The 16212-nt window shown below is 44.5% G+C and overlaps 1 protein-coding gene across 2 annotated transcripts in view; it reads right to left on the bottom strand.

The window, feature by feature from the left end:
• The window catches only part of LOC110836404 (uncharacterized), a 343621-nt gene extending 338185 nt beyond the window's left edge, over positions 1-5436 (bottom strand). For both annotated transcript variants that reach the window (XM_087356219.1, XM_087356222.1), the window contains exon 1: positions 5309-5436. The gene's annotated coding sequence lies outside the window, so the exon portion shown is untranslated. The remainder of the gene's footprint in view (positions 1-5308) is intronic.
• Positions 5437-16212: the final 10776 nt, after the last annotated feature.

Below are 16212 nucleotides of genomic sequence, written 5' to 3'. Positions count from 1 at the left end.
CTGAAGCGACAAGGTCCTCTGCACCGGACTTAGCCGTCAGCCTGCAAATCGTTGCCCCTTTCACAGGTTTCTTCATCGCAGTAGGTCAGACAAGTCTACCAACCGAACAAAAAGAAACCTCCGGTACAAAGGTGTGCAGCGTTTAAGGCAGTCGCCAAGATTTTATCACGAATAAGCAGGTCGAATGAAAAAATCCCTAGTTCATAGCGAATGTCGCAAGCATTTTGACTGCGTCAAACTAGGACCATTAGTCGCGGGCTTGTAAAACATTTACTAGCTAGAACAGCAGCTCTTCAACCTCAGCTTTAACTCAAAACAAAGTCAATCGCGGGGTCTCGTGATTCTACCAGCAGCAAAAGATGGACGCTGCTAATGTAGTTTGCAATGAATTAAATGTCATATCGCAAAATATATTCAATAAAAGTTAAACTAATCACAACACGACGCCAACGAAAATAAATTTCACGGCGACAACCAAATCGCTTGCGTTCGAACTGCATTCGAAAATGTAACCTAGCCACTGTCGCCACTCCTGACCCCAATAACAGATATTTTCTTCATTCTATCGTTGAAGAATCTTTATAGATTCTAATACAGGACGTCATGGCCGCCAACTATCCGGTTTTTCCGGGTTCTGCACGAAATATACAATTTCCGGTCGCAATATTCGACCGGAAGCCGAATATCCGGCTTTTAGGAGGATCGGAAACTTTGCTGCGAATGTCTTTTTTAAGACAGGAATATGATACCTGCCTTTTCGAAACGATTCTGGTTCCCCGGATGCTCATTTCGTAATATTCCACAGTCACCAACCAACATTGACGAACACGAACTCGACACACGGAAGAACTGAACCTGGAGTGGATGAGCCACTAATTTTTACAGCTACAGGTGTTCAGATCAGTGGGTTTACTTCTGATATATCGTCCAGTGTTCGATTCTTGCCTTCAGCAGCAAAAGACGCCGCGAGTCAGTTCCTTACCATTCTCATCAATCAGTAACTCGGACCTCGCTCACCTTGGTAAAACTACGCCGGTTCTTATATGTGAATAATTCTCAAATCCCTATGACAATGTCACTTTAACGAAGAGTGGCTACGAAATGCTGATTCCTGGAACTGGCTGTCGAAACAGGACGTCAAAGATGCAGGGCGTCATATTAGCAAAGTGAGAGGAAAATCTACGAAGTTCAACTGTTGACAGGTATTTTGTGAAATCCGGAACAAAACAGAAACAATATTGACTTATCAGGTTGCAAAACACCACCTCAGTTATTTGTCCCAAAACCACGGAAACTGACTGTCGTCTCGTTCTGTTTGCGCTGATTATAATTTAACATCCAGAATCCATTGTGGTCTCAAAAATGTATTCGCACCCCCGTCACTACAATCTATTTTGAAAAATGCAGACAGTGGTCAGTTTTCCGTCAAATGAAGGCAATTTGAAGTTGTATCGATTGCCATTCGATACCTCGATACGGAGATGCGCGCTTTAAACTTCACGAAGATTCAGCTGAAACATCCGAGGCTTAAAGAATTTACCCCTAAGACAGATATGTCGGGGGGGGGGGGGGGGAAGTTGGTTGCGAACGGAGCTGACATCTGCTCATTTAATTACGCGAACGACAAGTCAGTATCTGCGAAGTTAAAAAAAAAGTCATTGGATTCGCCTAATCTCGTTGCTGGCCTCTGTAATTACCACATCTCACACAACGCTGACAAACGAGGACTAAATCTCCTGTAATTTGATGCTGTAATGTTGGTAATTATAGCGTCTATTGAATTCTCATCCACTGCAAAGGAAATTATGAGTTCAAAGATTTTCTTCCCCCGCTCCAGCTTCTGTTCCACTGAGGAGAGATTTATTAAAAACTGGAGAGTAAAAAAGTTTTATTTTCGAGCCAAGACAAAGAACAGAGCGACGTGGACGTCTCTTGATCGTGGAAATGATTCTTAAATCGCGATAAACTAATTCTTCCAGAACTAAACTCGTGGTAAGCATCAGTAAGCTTCAATTCTGGCTCGTCTCGGTCCGCAGAGTCTGCGATCCGCACAAAACCTCGACGGACCTCTCGATGTGGATGACCGCTTAGGTTTCTGAATCTGTTGGCGACCATTATTTTCGGAGATCTGTGATTTCAACAAAGTAACGGCCCTCATTAAAGGATAACTGCTTGAACCAAGTCATTCTGACAACAAAGAAAGCGAGAAAAATTCCCAAGTCACGCTAACCTAACCTCCTTTGTTCCAGCCATCGAATGTTTTCGTGGAGCGAGTGTTCGGTGTTACGAAAAACATTTGCAAGAATGAAGCGAATCGTCGAAAACCTAGAGCATTCCAACTACAACATGAAATGCACCGAATCTGCAAATTCCATGAACTCGGAGAGCGGAGAAAACTTGTCAGCTGCTGTTTAAGGCGAATATTCAGCCACCACTGCACACGTTTTACCTATGGCCTTGGCGTTTGTGTTCGTAAATTGTCGTGTTTTGACGTGAAATCACATCGCTGTGTCCCCGTGAATGAAAAGGTCTCTTTTTCATTGAACTTTCACTATAGCGCAAAAGCATGGTTTGATTACGTAATAAGTTTCCAGCTTAAATTCAAATTAAACTCCAACAACAGTTTTTATTTCAAACAATTATAGCAATTTTAAACGCACGAAAATTGCTTTCCAAATGGAGAAACCATTATTCTGGTTTCGAAAGCAGGAAAGCTCTAAAACTTTGACATGAAAAAGCTGTCCCACTATACGCCATGCAGGTCATTTGGGGTGGGGAGCGGAGGTATAGCTCTTAACCTCGGCACTAGATGGGGTGAGTGGTTAGCATCACGTCCCGGCCGGCTTTACCCCCGGGAAAGGACCCCGGTACTCATTGGACAGGAGGCTGGGTGGGCTCCAGAGCAGGTCTGCACGCTGCCCCTGCTGGGGATCGAACCCCGATCTTCCAGCCAGTAGACTGAACTACGCCGGATCTAAGAAATTTTTAAAATATGTTACACAAATACCGAAGAACGGGGGTGGGAGTAAAAATGTCCGGATTTGGCTTAGGTAAAAGTTGGCAACCGCAGAGGACCGTGACCTTGATGCTATATAATAAGTCAAAATGTCTCTCTCCCTGTTGGCTTTAAAAAGGTTGTTTTAAAATAAAACATCTTGACTTAAATGCAATTTCGGGTGACAGCCCTGCAGAGCAAAGAATGCTTAGAGAGGAGTTCTGCGCAAGCGCCAGACATCGTCCCTTGCCTCAAAACCTAACCGCGGGTAACGGCAACTTTGTCGTGGCAGAAGGCCTTGACTTTTCAAGAAGATTATCCAATCAGGCAACGTGTCCTTTGTCCTGGGATTTTGGTTGACTTATGAACCCGCAAATGTTGGGATCACTTCGGCTTAAGGTCTCTGTGATTGGGTGAGGCGCGCGAAGTGTCCCTGTGGGATTTTGCACTGGAACTTGCCTTGAAGCGTAGGAGAATCACGGAAACCTCAGTTGGGATGGCCGCTTTTTCCGGGACACCCGAGGATGGCAGCCACCAGTCAGCCCTTGTTCGGGGTCAAACATTCTTCCTGGGCCACTCCAGTCCGCGTGCTAGGACACGCGGACGTTTCGAGCGTTCGGCAGTGAAGATATGATGAGATGGTTTGCTCCAGGTAAGAAGGCAAGTTTGCGATAATTAGCTTGCACAGGAGGAAAATCGGGCCGGTTAGCCGCTGTGGCTTGGATGTCCTCACGGAGCTGATGGATGTGTACGAAGAGGTCACCACGGCATAATTTCGCTGTTCCTTCCCCTCGGGTCGGCGGCAAAGAGTTTGCGAACCTCAGGGCTCGATTCGATTCAAGGCGCGTCTCGTTCAGGAGGCAGACATCGACGCCTTCCTCACCAATTTCACCTTCCTGCCGCGAACGCCATTGGCTTTCCAGCCTCTGGTATGAAGATATTGACGGCTTTAAGGACACCTCACAGCATCGTTTTGGAGAGACCGAGAAGTGGGGAAAAACTTTCGAGTAGCCAGTCTCCGATCCGAGATTCAAACTCAGGACTACGTGAATACGTAAAGGCGCTGACCAGTGAAATGCGACCAAGTGCCAAACCTCTCTTTTGCATGAAAATTAAAAAGGGAAATAATTAGATTTTCTGAAACTCGAAGTGCACTAAGTTTTCCGCCGTCATATCCAGGACACAATCGCTTCCTCCCGCACTTTTTTTCCCAGCAATCTTCTCCAACACGAAGTTACGTAACCTCGGCAGTTCACGTGGTTCTGATGTCACGAAACAATCAACGCCCACGACCACCTGCCACCTCGTGCTTTGTCGTCTGACTCCTGAGGTACGACGAAGCTTAAGCTTTGACTCTCGACCCTCCGAGAACATTCCACAGTCCAGAAAAGGACCTGCTTGGATCAGAGACTTCCTTGAGAAGCTGATCGTCGCTCAACTACACAAAGGTTCCCCCTGGAGGTCGCCACCAGTCTCTCCCTTCTGAGCCAAAGGAATACAGCCAACATCGAACCAGACCTATTTCTTTTCTACGCCTGCATTTCCCAAGTTTAAAGAACTCACCTTCTACATGCCCACCTTAATATTCTTCTTTCGAACGCAAACAAAAGATTCTGAATTGAATGGCAGAAAACATTCCAAGCACCTGACTGCCACGAATTCTAAATTCTTCTCGTAAAATGCAGTTTCGATTTGTTGATGAACTCTGGAACTTTGTCGCGCTGGTGGTGGCTGTTACTATCATTTAAGACTGTCCTGATGTCAAACTCACCTTTATCTTGCACTCTGTTCCACATCGTGGTGAAGAAATCACGAACAATCAAAGATTTCTCTGTCTGTTTCCTTCTAGACATAATTTCGTATCAGCATCTAACAAAGCTTCTGAACTGTCATTCGTGCTATTTGATTTTGCCCAGTAAAATATCGCAACGAGAATTAATCAGAAGTCGTCGTGTCACATTCAACAAACTGCAGTAAAATTTACGTTCAGCCACGAGAGTTCGGTGCTCCGAAGCCTCCAACGGGAAGTGAACATTTTCTACTGCTAATGGTAAATTGTTAGTCAGTGAACTGCTTAAACATTCCAACTCTCAAAAATCTCGGACCTCCGTTATCTTATACGTGGGCGGATCACTCGTCCAGTGGGTACTTCAAAGTTCATATCAACACATCGTAAACAATGAAGAATATGAAGGATCAAAGAACTATTCGCTTTTCACCAAAAATTGTGCTCCATTTATCACGAAGAGTGAGACAAGGATTCTTAAATGACTAGTTGGCCACAAAAGGATAAAAGTTTTAACAGCAACTTACTTTCAGGCCAGATATTTTCCACAAAGTCTGCGTGTTTCAGGAAACGTTCGCACACATCACTTATCGAAACAAATGAAATGCGATCGAGCCGCTAGTCGAACCAAGCGGCCGGCGCAGGACACACTGAACAATTGCAACTCAGCGAGCGAGGGAGCGAGCTCCTTCGCGCATGAGCGGATAAAATATGAAGAGGGGAGGCTCAGGTTTCTCCTCCAAGGGACATCGCTGACGGTAAGCGGGTTACCTTGCGGTGTAATTGGTGATTTCATGAGCTTGTGTTGTAAACACCAACGTTTCGAGAACCAGCTTCGTCCTGATCGTCAGGGTTCTTTAGTAACCTGACCTCCTCATACGGCTGGCAGCTCGAGAAGAATTGATTATAAAATTAGATCTATTTGTCTAAGGAATCATCTCGGTTCATACTTAGGAATAAGTTGGCCTCACAATATGGACAATTCCATACAAAAACCCTGAGAATATGAAACCGCGCTCGCTGTGGCTTGTAAAAATCATCAGTTCCTGCCCCAAAATCCCCACAGAACCCAGGTGTCTGAGAGTGAAGTGCCTGGGTCTTTGGAGGGCACCCTGGTCATGGCTTCGGTAGTGCCACGTGACCTGGTTGCCAGAAGCCACAGTTGAAGCTCCACCAGCTCAAGAGAGGAAGAAAACTCAGCATCACATCCTTGAGCGCGATGGAAAGTGACGTGAATCGTTCTGACGTTCCTCAACAACACCGAAGACTTGACTTTCAATTCCCATCAGACTGAATAAATCTGAATAAACTGTGGTCGAATGGCGCATCGTCCTCAACCGGAATCCGCTCTTGCTCAGTTCCGCTGGCGACCTCAGTAGAACAGCTGCTGGTGGACCACGAAACTTTCACCCCATATTATAATTATAACCAGAGGGGCGACACAACCCTCCCACAGAGGCCATCCGCCCTGCCACAAATTTGTCTTTCGCTCGCTACTTTGCGAATAATGGACACCGCGATCTTGTTGGATAATTATGAACATTTTTCGGTTGGGGTCGACTTGTAAGAAGTTGTCGCGGCCAGTCAATGTCATAGAGCATCTCCCCCCCCCCCACAATATGGAGTGCCGCCATGACTTGGACAATATTTAGTGTGCGGCGATTTCAGAAAAGGTTGCGTAACACCGGTCCAATTCGTAGTAAGCGAAAGTCTGCGAAAGTTCCTTCTACACTTCGCTGATTTATCGCCACGACGTTCCAGCAGACAGACGGCGTCGGAGTCCAAACACTTCCCAGTTACGCTCCATCGCTTTAGATTGTTTTGTACGAAGACAGTCACATCGGGCGTACGTGTCTTTTTAAACGATCAACATCTGCGAAATATTTTCGAAATAAGACAAGCCGTAAATGTCGGCGAGTCCGACTTTCACCGAGGCCGAAGGTTCTCCTGCCCGAAAGCACTCGATACTCTGAAAACCTCTTTCTCTACAAATCATCGTAATCTTATCATCCCATCTACGCCTGGGTCTTCTCAGTGGTCTCTTTCCTCGAAGATGCCCAATCAGAATTTTTATGGAACCATGTTTCACTCATGCTCGCAAATGCGAGGGTTCAAACGCCACTTTGAGGGAAGCGTGCTTCGGGAACGCCACGGATTTCCGACCGACATCACAGACATTTGTACATTCAAGGTCGCATCTTATCTCTCCCTGTTGGTGCTGCTGTGCGTTGCAGGTACATTACTGAATGTGGTATCGAAGAACGATAATTTCGGTGAAATTATCTACTGTTATCACAGTTCGTATTATCGGTCCACTTCCTTGACTAAAAATAATTTAGGAAGTCGAAGTCACCCGCACGGTAAGAGACCTTCAGGTCCTAGGAAAAGTGGAAAGTATTTTGGCCAGCTAAGTGACTGTCAGTTTCTTAGGAACGAATCGTCACAACCGAAGGACCTAAATATTTTGCAGACTCCATCGTGAGAAAGTTACATTTTCCCTCCCCGTTCTAAGTCACGGCCTTCGAACTTCGCAGCTGGCAAATTAACAAACGAACGCCGTTATGAAACGATGCGAGACTGCAAGAGGGCAGCAGTGTCTGTCATTTGGTACTAGCGCGCATGCGCCCCCGACTCCCCAATCGGAAGTTTCTGAACTACGCTTCAGCTCATTTGACACGAAACAAGCAAATAGCAAATAGCAGGCCGGGCAACTTCACGAATTGTGCTATTCACATATTTTACTGGTCCCGTCGTTCAGACAGCAAAGAGATGACAATAAGGAATACTTTTCCAGTACTCACTTTCAACGTGCGTGTTCTTAATGTCAGAAAAGTCCGGCAACACAAAACGTGCTTTGTCGATAAAACGAAGTTGTCTGTATGATGCAGGCCTATTGCAAAACCAAAACATCTTAATTTTCGTTACCTGCATTTGTTTCGGCAGTCAAATGACGCACTAAAATCCCTGAAGAGAACATTCGAATTGAAGAGCTCGCATCTGTTAACAGAAATTCATTTCTGAAGTGGAAGTCAGCGAACAGTCTCTGATGTATTTGGCGGTACATTTCTCTTTGGGAAACACGTGGCTAGCAAAAAGACGTCTTTAACCGACGGAAATGCACAATTTACGTAAAATCTGACGTGCAAATTTGATCAATCACCTCGCCTCCTTGCAGCAACCCCTCATTCAAGTCCGTGTTCATTTATCGCCATCAATAATTGCCCATGCGGCATGTGATTGTAACAAGAAGGACGCGATGTTCTGCTTTCAATAAACCACGACTGCGTATGCAAATTTCGCGTCCGGATGTTACACGCTTCATTAAAAAAAATGTTATACAAGATTCCTCCATTCTCGTCCACGACTTCCTAGACGGCAAACATTCCTTCAGTTTATTTCAAAGTTTGCTGCTACAAATCGAAGAGACAGGAAAACTCGCGCAGAGGCCAGACACCAGGAAACAGATGTTTTTTTGTGTCGCGTGTGTTAACTGACAACTGCATAATTCGTTTTCGTTGTTTTTTAAAAAAAAAATTCTTCGTGATAAATTATTTTAAAACGCTGTGCGAGAATATTACTCACAGATTCCGTTCAAGGCTGAATGAAACGTTAGGTAAAACGCGTACGTAAAGACTGCACTGATTTGCTACGTTTACAAAATGCAAAGAGTCAGACAGACAGACAGACTTTGCAAACGAAGCTCCGCGGCCTACAAAAACCTAGGTCAGAGGCTGCTGAAGAGACACGCGAAGGAACGAGGAATTGCCTATTTAAAATTCCGCGACTCTAATGCGGAGGTTCACGAAAAGACATCGGCCGTGAACAGCTTAAAATGACGAGAGGTCCACGAAATGTCCTTGACGTCTCTGTAACAGCTTCGGTGTCTTGAGGAGTTCCCATGGCAAATGCCATGAGGTTGGGCCCATTTGGATGCCCGCCGGTGCCACGCAGCACACGATTTACGATCCCAGGAACGTCTTCTTTCAGAGTCTGCCCCAATCTCGCTGTGCCAACATTTCGCCGTCATTTTTCCCGGTCGTAAAATGGGAGACTGTTTGCTTTATAAAGATCATGACTGGATGTAGTAATAAGGGTGGCCAGAAAACCGTGGAGGGAATCCACGACGCCTTCTTCGCAGCTTAAGATGATTGGCGACGGAAACAAAGCGCTGTTTCTCCTTCCTAACTGCCTCCCTCAAAAGGTGTCATTTCAAAAAATGTTCCTGTCCTCTTCTAAGAATGAAATAACAATTATACAGGCTGAGTCAGAAGTATGTTTACAAACTTCGTGTGCGTGTTCCAGGATCAAAAATTAGAAGAAATGTTCCTATGAACATGGAATCGCAAATGTTGCTTTTCCAAAATAATGACCAAAAATAAGTTTCAATGAACTGACTTTATGTCAAAGTGAATCCAGCTTCCAGCAAAGATTTTCAATTTGGACAGTGATTGTTTCCGACGTGCTTATTGGTCCACACATGCTTCGATCGCGTCTAAGAGGACCTTCAGATCGGCGAATATTAAGAAGACACTTGCCACGCCTCCGTGAAGATGTCCCACTGAATACAAGAAGACAAATGTCGTTTATGCATGTCAGAGCCCCATCAAACTTCTCCCATCGCGTCAGATATCGTCTCAATGAACAGAACCCTCAGCGAGGGATTGGGCGTGGTGGCCACCGAGGTCACCGGACCTGACTCCGTTGGACTTTTATCTGTGGGGTCACTTGAAGTCCGTCGTTTATGCAACGCCCATGAACAATGAAGACGACCAATGGGAACGCGTGCAGTTGATTCGAGGAAACTCTGGAGTGTACGAAAGAATTCGTGAGTCGTGTGTACGTCGTGCTCGTGCGTGTGTGGAGAACGGAGGAACAACCTTTGAGCATCTGTTATAAAGAAACATCCCTGTCCTTATACTCGGCAATAAAGGCAGACATTGGAAAATATTTTTGGCTATTATTTCGAAAAATAAGCATTTGCGACCCCATGTTCATAGGAACATTTTTCCTTATTTTTGATCCAGGAACACGCACGCAAAGTTTTTAAACATACTTCTGACTCACCCTGTATTATGGTTGGGATTTGTTACTAAAGTAGTCTTAGATGTAGCAGTTTTAGAAGCTGCTTAAGTTATTTCTCTACAATGACTTGGGGTGTGTGCACATTTGTTGGAACAGCGCATTAGCAGCCAATTCACCGATTACCCACGACAAATCCTTCCCTTGTTGTGCGACTCGTAGTATTAATTTCTGTGAACTCGCACTTGGCAGGCGAGAGTTTATTCGTTGGCGTTTGTGAGCGCGGAAGACAGACATTATTTTAGTTATAGAAAAAGTATCGTAACATTTCTCTGGAGGGTTTCAAAAGGAGTGGGAGGACAGGAGCTGCCTGCCATCTTATCTGCGAGAGGCTCTTTCCAAAATAAGAAGGCCCAAGGAAACTTTACTGCATTCAATGGATGACAAAATTGTGTACCAACTTGTTGCTAGTCTGTTTGAATAAACATTAAACATTCAATGCATTTACTGTTAAGTAAGAGAAGGGATATTTTTGAGACGTACTTGCCTGCCTTACGAAATTTTCCTTTCTCGAGTATCACTAAGTGAAGGCCCGTAATTGTAGCACACACCAGGAGACAAAGAAATCCGACAGCAAACATTTCGGTAAATCTTAAATTGTGGGAGGCCGACAAACGCTTAATTTTGAACTAACCCTGGAACGCATTGAAAGCCTCACTCTGCATACGTCGGTCCGTGCGGACCCCGTGTAAAAGTGGACTAAATAGAAATTAAATAAATCAGCGAGAAAATAAAAGCGGATTCCTGCTATTAATTCCATGGCGAAACCTTGCAAATTATTTTAAAGAAAATATTCAGCGTTGAAATTTAAACCTGCCGAATTTATCCCCGCGGAAAACACTGCTAAAGCTGAAAGTGACGTGGCAACACTGTAGGCTATTTGAAAGGGGGGGCGGGCGATAAATATTACGTCACTGCTATCGATCAGCGATAAATTGGTTGCTTTGTTTCTAATTCCGGGGTTAAGAGGATTTTCATTAGCACGAGCTTCGTAGAACAGATGCAATGCAACCCACAACAAGATAACAATCGACCACAAAACAAACAAAATCCTGCGTCAAAACCTGAGAGAAAAGTTCATCTGATAACATCACGCCGGCTCCTCGAAGTTCCTCCCCCTGGTCGCAAAAAGATCACGTTTGCGTCAATGCGTTATTGCAAATTTACAATGAACTGTTGTGCTACTCACAGTCCACAACCAAAAACCAAAAACCAATTCAAAAATTCTCGGATGGAACAAAAAAACAACAACGAAATTTTAAAAAAAAAACTTCTTTGAAAAACTCTCGCCGTCTATAGAGCGACACCTTCCTCTCCTCGAATGATTCGATTTGGCATTATCGATTCCAACTCGAAATGTTCTGTCATATGTCGAGGAGGAAGGCCTGATCCGAATGGCGTTCGCACTCGACGTTGACACCACTGGTCTGCCTTAACGCCCCGTAAAACATTTGTTTTCAGGCAACTGAGTTCATTGCATAAGTTGGTCCAAAGAGTCGGCCCACACAACCTTTCGAAAAATGTGTGTGGTTTCTTCATTTGCTCAGTGACGGAAATCTTCACGAGACGGATTTTGGTATTCGTCCCTCGTTCTCCCCAAATGCACCGAGCGCTACCAACATTCCGGATCGTGAGATTCCCACCAGATCCACGAACTGACTTCCTAAGTCCTGAGTGGATCCTTGTTTTTATCTCGATTATTCTCTGCGATATTAAACATCGCTCTTCCGGTGACCGCGGGTACAAGAGCCTCTTTCCCAAGGATTAGGCGACCGGGAGAGTGGCGCTGACCACTCACCTCCATCTGGTGCCGAGATTATGAAACCGTGGAGCCTTACGTCCACGACGCCACGCACCGTCTTCGAATTATATTCATTTATCAATTGTAAACCAACCGATCAGTTTATGTAATTTCATCACAAGTATTAATAGAAGTGCGGTTATGAATTGTCTATTTGTGTGGGAATTTGCTGAGGTCTCTCGACGATCATCTCTGGTATCCGTTGCTTAAATTAGTCAGTGACGTACAGTTTCGCGGTCAATATTAAATTCTCTGGAAATCTGTGGAACAGAAAATTGTTTCTAGTTAAAAGGAGCGGACAGAAGCCTCAAACCTTCTGCAGATACACCGTCCGGCCCCCAAACTCAACAGTCAAATAAGTGAATCAATGAGTTGATTAGACGCGAAACCCTGGCACTGTGGCCTCGGGATTGCCGCTGTGTCAGAATATTCGACTGCGTTCAGCGCGTCTTCAGATCCACTGCACAGTTCCAAGTCTCTCTGTCGCTGTTCCTACCAGCAGGATGTGACGACACACAATAGAAAACATCGGAAGTCGCGGTGCCACAACCCAGAAGGTCACAATCACGCGGCCATTAGTGACACTGAGTAGTTAATTTGATAGCAGTTTTGCACACACCAAGCTTCTCATTAATGCGTCATTCATGTCTTCTTGTTCGTCCTACTAAAAAAATACGCAAAAGATTTTCATAAAAATGTGTGAGTGTGTGTGAGGGGGGGAGGGGGGGGCTAAGCGAGTTTTATTTTGGCTTTCCTACTTTCGTATTGGTCAAATACGACAACTCTGCATGAAGCTTAAATCTAACTTAATTGATTTTCTCCTAAACCGGTCGTCGATTGGTAACTTATAAACCCTTAAAAAAGTTTCATATCAAAGTCTGCAAATTCCACACAAAAAGATTTGTTCTGTGGTGAGCCGGCAGATTTAACAAAAACCAAAAGAAAATTTCGCATCGATATGCGTGAGAGAAAGGCCGATGGTCGCATCAGCGCGTTTTAAAACAGCAAACAAGCACTGAGGGCCTTCAGGATTCGTAAGTAACATTTGAAATTATGGGTTTATATTCGTATGAAGAGAATGTATTAAGTTACGAGGAAAATACAGTTATTATCATTGATTAATTGGAAATAATTAATTACAATGCATAAGATTGTGTCCGTCTTTTCACATTTGCTGGATCATGGAATTGACTGCAGAAAGCGACTAGCGTCGGAAAACAAGAGCTCGAGACACTTGTTAGGTCAACGACGTGACCCCGAGGATTGTGTCACAAGAAAGGAATGACGAAGTTACGCAACGATCTCGTAACTGCCCAGCGCTCATGGCCAAAGCGGACGTGCGGGGGGGGGGGGGGGCAAACTGAGCGCTAAATAATTCGCTACAATGAATTCGTAATCTGATCTTCATTTGTCCGCATTTGGCTTTCCTCTTCCGTCCGTTAATTGAAATTATTTATCCCACGTGCATAAAACACAAGTACAGGTTTACGTCGGGGATGCGTTCCTGGACGAATCGGTGTAAATTGGAACGATTTTATAATGTAAATCAATGGGAAGTCAATGACACGCGTTCCCAGCACCAAAACATTGACGAGTAAAATAATGGCATTGCATTTAAAGCTCTGAAATAACGTAAATAAAATAAAGGTAATTTAAAAAATATGGCGTGATGAAGGGGCGTGAGTTCTCTGACGAAGTCCCTGGTTCAGGATCGTCATGTTTTTTTAAAAAAGGCGTGTAGTGTGGACTGTCGTGATTTCTTCTTTCATTCTTTCTTTCTTTCTTTCTTTCTTTCAAAATTTCATGGATGCCACAACACTCCTCTTCGCCCTAGCACAAGAGAAAAAGTTTGCATTTCACAAACAACTTTTACCGATTCATCGATCTCATTGGAGCAAATTCGCGTTAACGAAACTTACGTAAATGCATTTCTTTTATTCAAAATCAGCGATATAAGAATTACGAGATATATTGTAAAACGTTATAAATAATAGTAAAATATATTCTTTTCACTTTTTAGCTTTCTGGTTTCAAAACCGGCGTTATTCTGAATCGGCGCAAATCGAGGGCTACGTGTACGTCCGCCTAATTTGAAGAGAAACGTGACTTTTCCCAAGTCCGTTTGAAACTCGTACAGACACCGCGAAACGCACTTTGTCATAATCCAAAGAATTTATCTGGATTCCCGTTTGCATCCAAAGCACTTTCTGTTAGCGAACATTATCACCGCACTAGTGGCGATGCCGGAAGGGGCGAGGGGGGGGAGACAACAGGATTTTTGTCGCATTCCGTAAAACATTGTTAATCGCCAATCTGACTGCAGCCAACCTGTTTTACTTCCAGAAAGGCCGACTTTAGAAGCTCCAGTTACGTTTCCCAAGACTCAAGTACGATGCCTGGAGTCACTCAGAATCACGTCGTAAACGATGCGTCGCCACGCCAAGCGATGAAAGTCCAGACAGCGCGAAGTTCGTGAAGACCAATTTTATGTCAACGTAAAAACTTTGAAGCCGAAACTACAAGCCAAAATGTATTTCACCTGACCACTCTTAATGTAGGCTCCAATACCAAATTTAGTCTATATCAGTTATGCGGTTTGGGAAATGAAAAACGTGTGGGCCAGATCTAAACCTTACTTTGTGTTTGCGTATTTGGATGGACCCTGCAACATCGGCTATCCTTACTGAAAGATCTCCACGATCAAGAATGCATGGCACCGATCTACACGACATTCATTTTAACCGTGGCCTACTCTGCGCACGGCGTTCTTTGTGCAGTTACTTTATACCTCGACGTATGATTTTGGTCGAGACTGCAAAATTAAGCCATATTAAATTCTGTGTTCAAGGAAAGAAACTGTTAACACTTCCATGTAATTCTACACAACTAGAAAACAGACGCTCGCAGTTTTCGCAATTGAGCAAGGACAAACGATGGTTTAAACTGTACATGTTCTTCGTTACACTCTTTAATAAAATTATTCCCAAATGATGTGTTCGGTTTTCTCGTCATTCTGCACGGACAATTTTCTAGTCCTGATTAAATCCGCGATCGCTTCGAGTTCATTTCAAATAAACATCAATTCATTTGATTCGCCGCTTCATAATCTAGCAGTTGGTACAGCGACGTTAGTTTTTCCGGTCACTTGAATTTCCTGAAAACGCCGAGGAAATTTTGGACAGGCTTTGGCCGGATTCCAATCGTTCAAAGGCTTCTGTCCTGACCTCAAAATCCCGGATGTGGCGGAAGAGAATTCGATACCCACATGAAGTGGGCGAGACCCATTGGAGCGTGTTTCGGCTTCAGCGTCAAATTTCGCTTCAGTGGGCTTCCTTGCCGGCAAAGTGGAAATGGATGCGGGGTGCATGTCGTCTAGTCCAAGCCCAGTTCTCAGTTGTCCTTGAGAGTAATAAAACCGAAACTGTGTGTCGTTAAAAGGTCATCGAAGGTCACGGAACATAAAAATGTTTTCCAGCACAATTTGAGGCTGAGGCCTGCATCACTCACGTGCACTCTGACGTCGAAGGAATCAAACGTTGCGAGAAACAAGCAAGGAGACATGAAACATTCAGTGTTGCCACGCTCTGCGCGACAAACTTTGGTTTCCAGTGAATGCTAATTGTTTTTTTTTTAACATGTATTTCCATGCAAACAATCCGAGGACTCGTGAAATGCCGTCATTTGCAGACTTCGCTGTCCGTACAAATCCAAACCTTCCTTGAACACCAGAAAAGGTTACCAGGTGCGAAGTTGCAACAACGTAGTTTCGGCCTCTAAACGGGTGTTTTTCAGGAGACCTCCTTTGCGCTGATTGGTCCACTCACAAAGAGCGATATATGCCCGTATTGCCCGTGCACATGTCCAACGCTTTGTTTCTCTCGCCTTCACAAAGAATTGCGATCAGTCGTATACTGGGACTCTCTTTCAAAATGCCTACCCCCGATAACGGAGACCTTCAGCCAGAATTATCCAGATGGATCTCCTTTGTCCTGACCCTCAGCCAAACAAAAATCCCGTTTTTACGCACAAATTTCGCGAGCCTTCCTGACGCCACGTTCCAAAGAAACACGACGCCTGAATTTCTACATACTCGCGAACTTTGTCATTTTAAGAGCTGAGAAACGCGAGAATTTTCCAGCAAGGAAATGGAGATCAGAGATTGAGGGCGTCGTTTATTCTAGACGCCTAGGCATTGGTAAATGATCTGTGTCGTCATAAAGGATCGAATTCGCGCAGTCATTACTGTTTTGATGTCCATTACCCCGAACGCGCATGCGCACATCCAGCACATATCTCGTGTTCGTAACAACACCAGAATATTGAGTGCGAACGTGCCGCAAATTAACCCTGATAAATCCCCGTGATATCGGAACCACAGCAGTGATTTACCTGCCAGAGGGGAACAATTTATCAGAGAGATGTCAGGCGGAGACTGGAGGGTCACAGATTGGCAAAGTAGAGAGCGAATTCACTTCTGCGTTCGCTAACGCAGTTCATCAACGACTTAAGTAGCGCTATTTGAAACCACGAATTTTCTCAGACACGTCTGTT

This window comes from Zootermopsis nevadensis, unplaced genomic scaffold (assembly GCF_977971745.1).
Source record: "Zootermopsis nevadensis isolate Lab colony 2312 unplaced genomic scaffold, Znev_1.0 Znev_ptg000026l, whole genome shotgun sequence".
In the NCBI taxonomy this organism is placed as follows: Eukaryota; Metazoa; Arthropoda; class Insecta; order Blattodea; family Termopsidae; genus Zootermopsis; species Zootermopsis nevadensis.
This window is presented reverse-complemented; position numbering and strand designations above follow the sequence as displayed.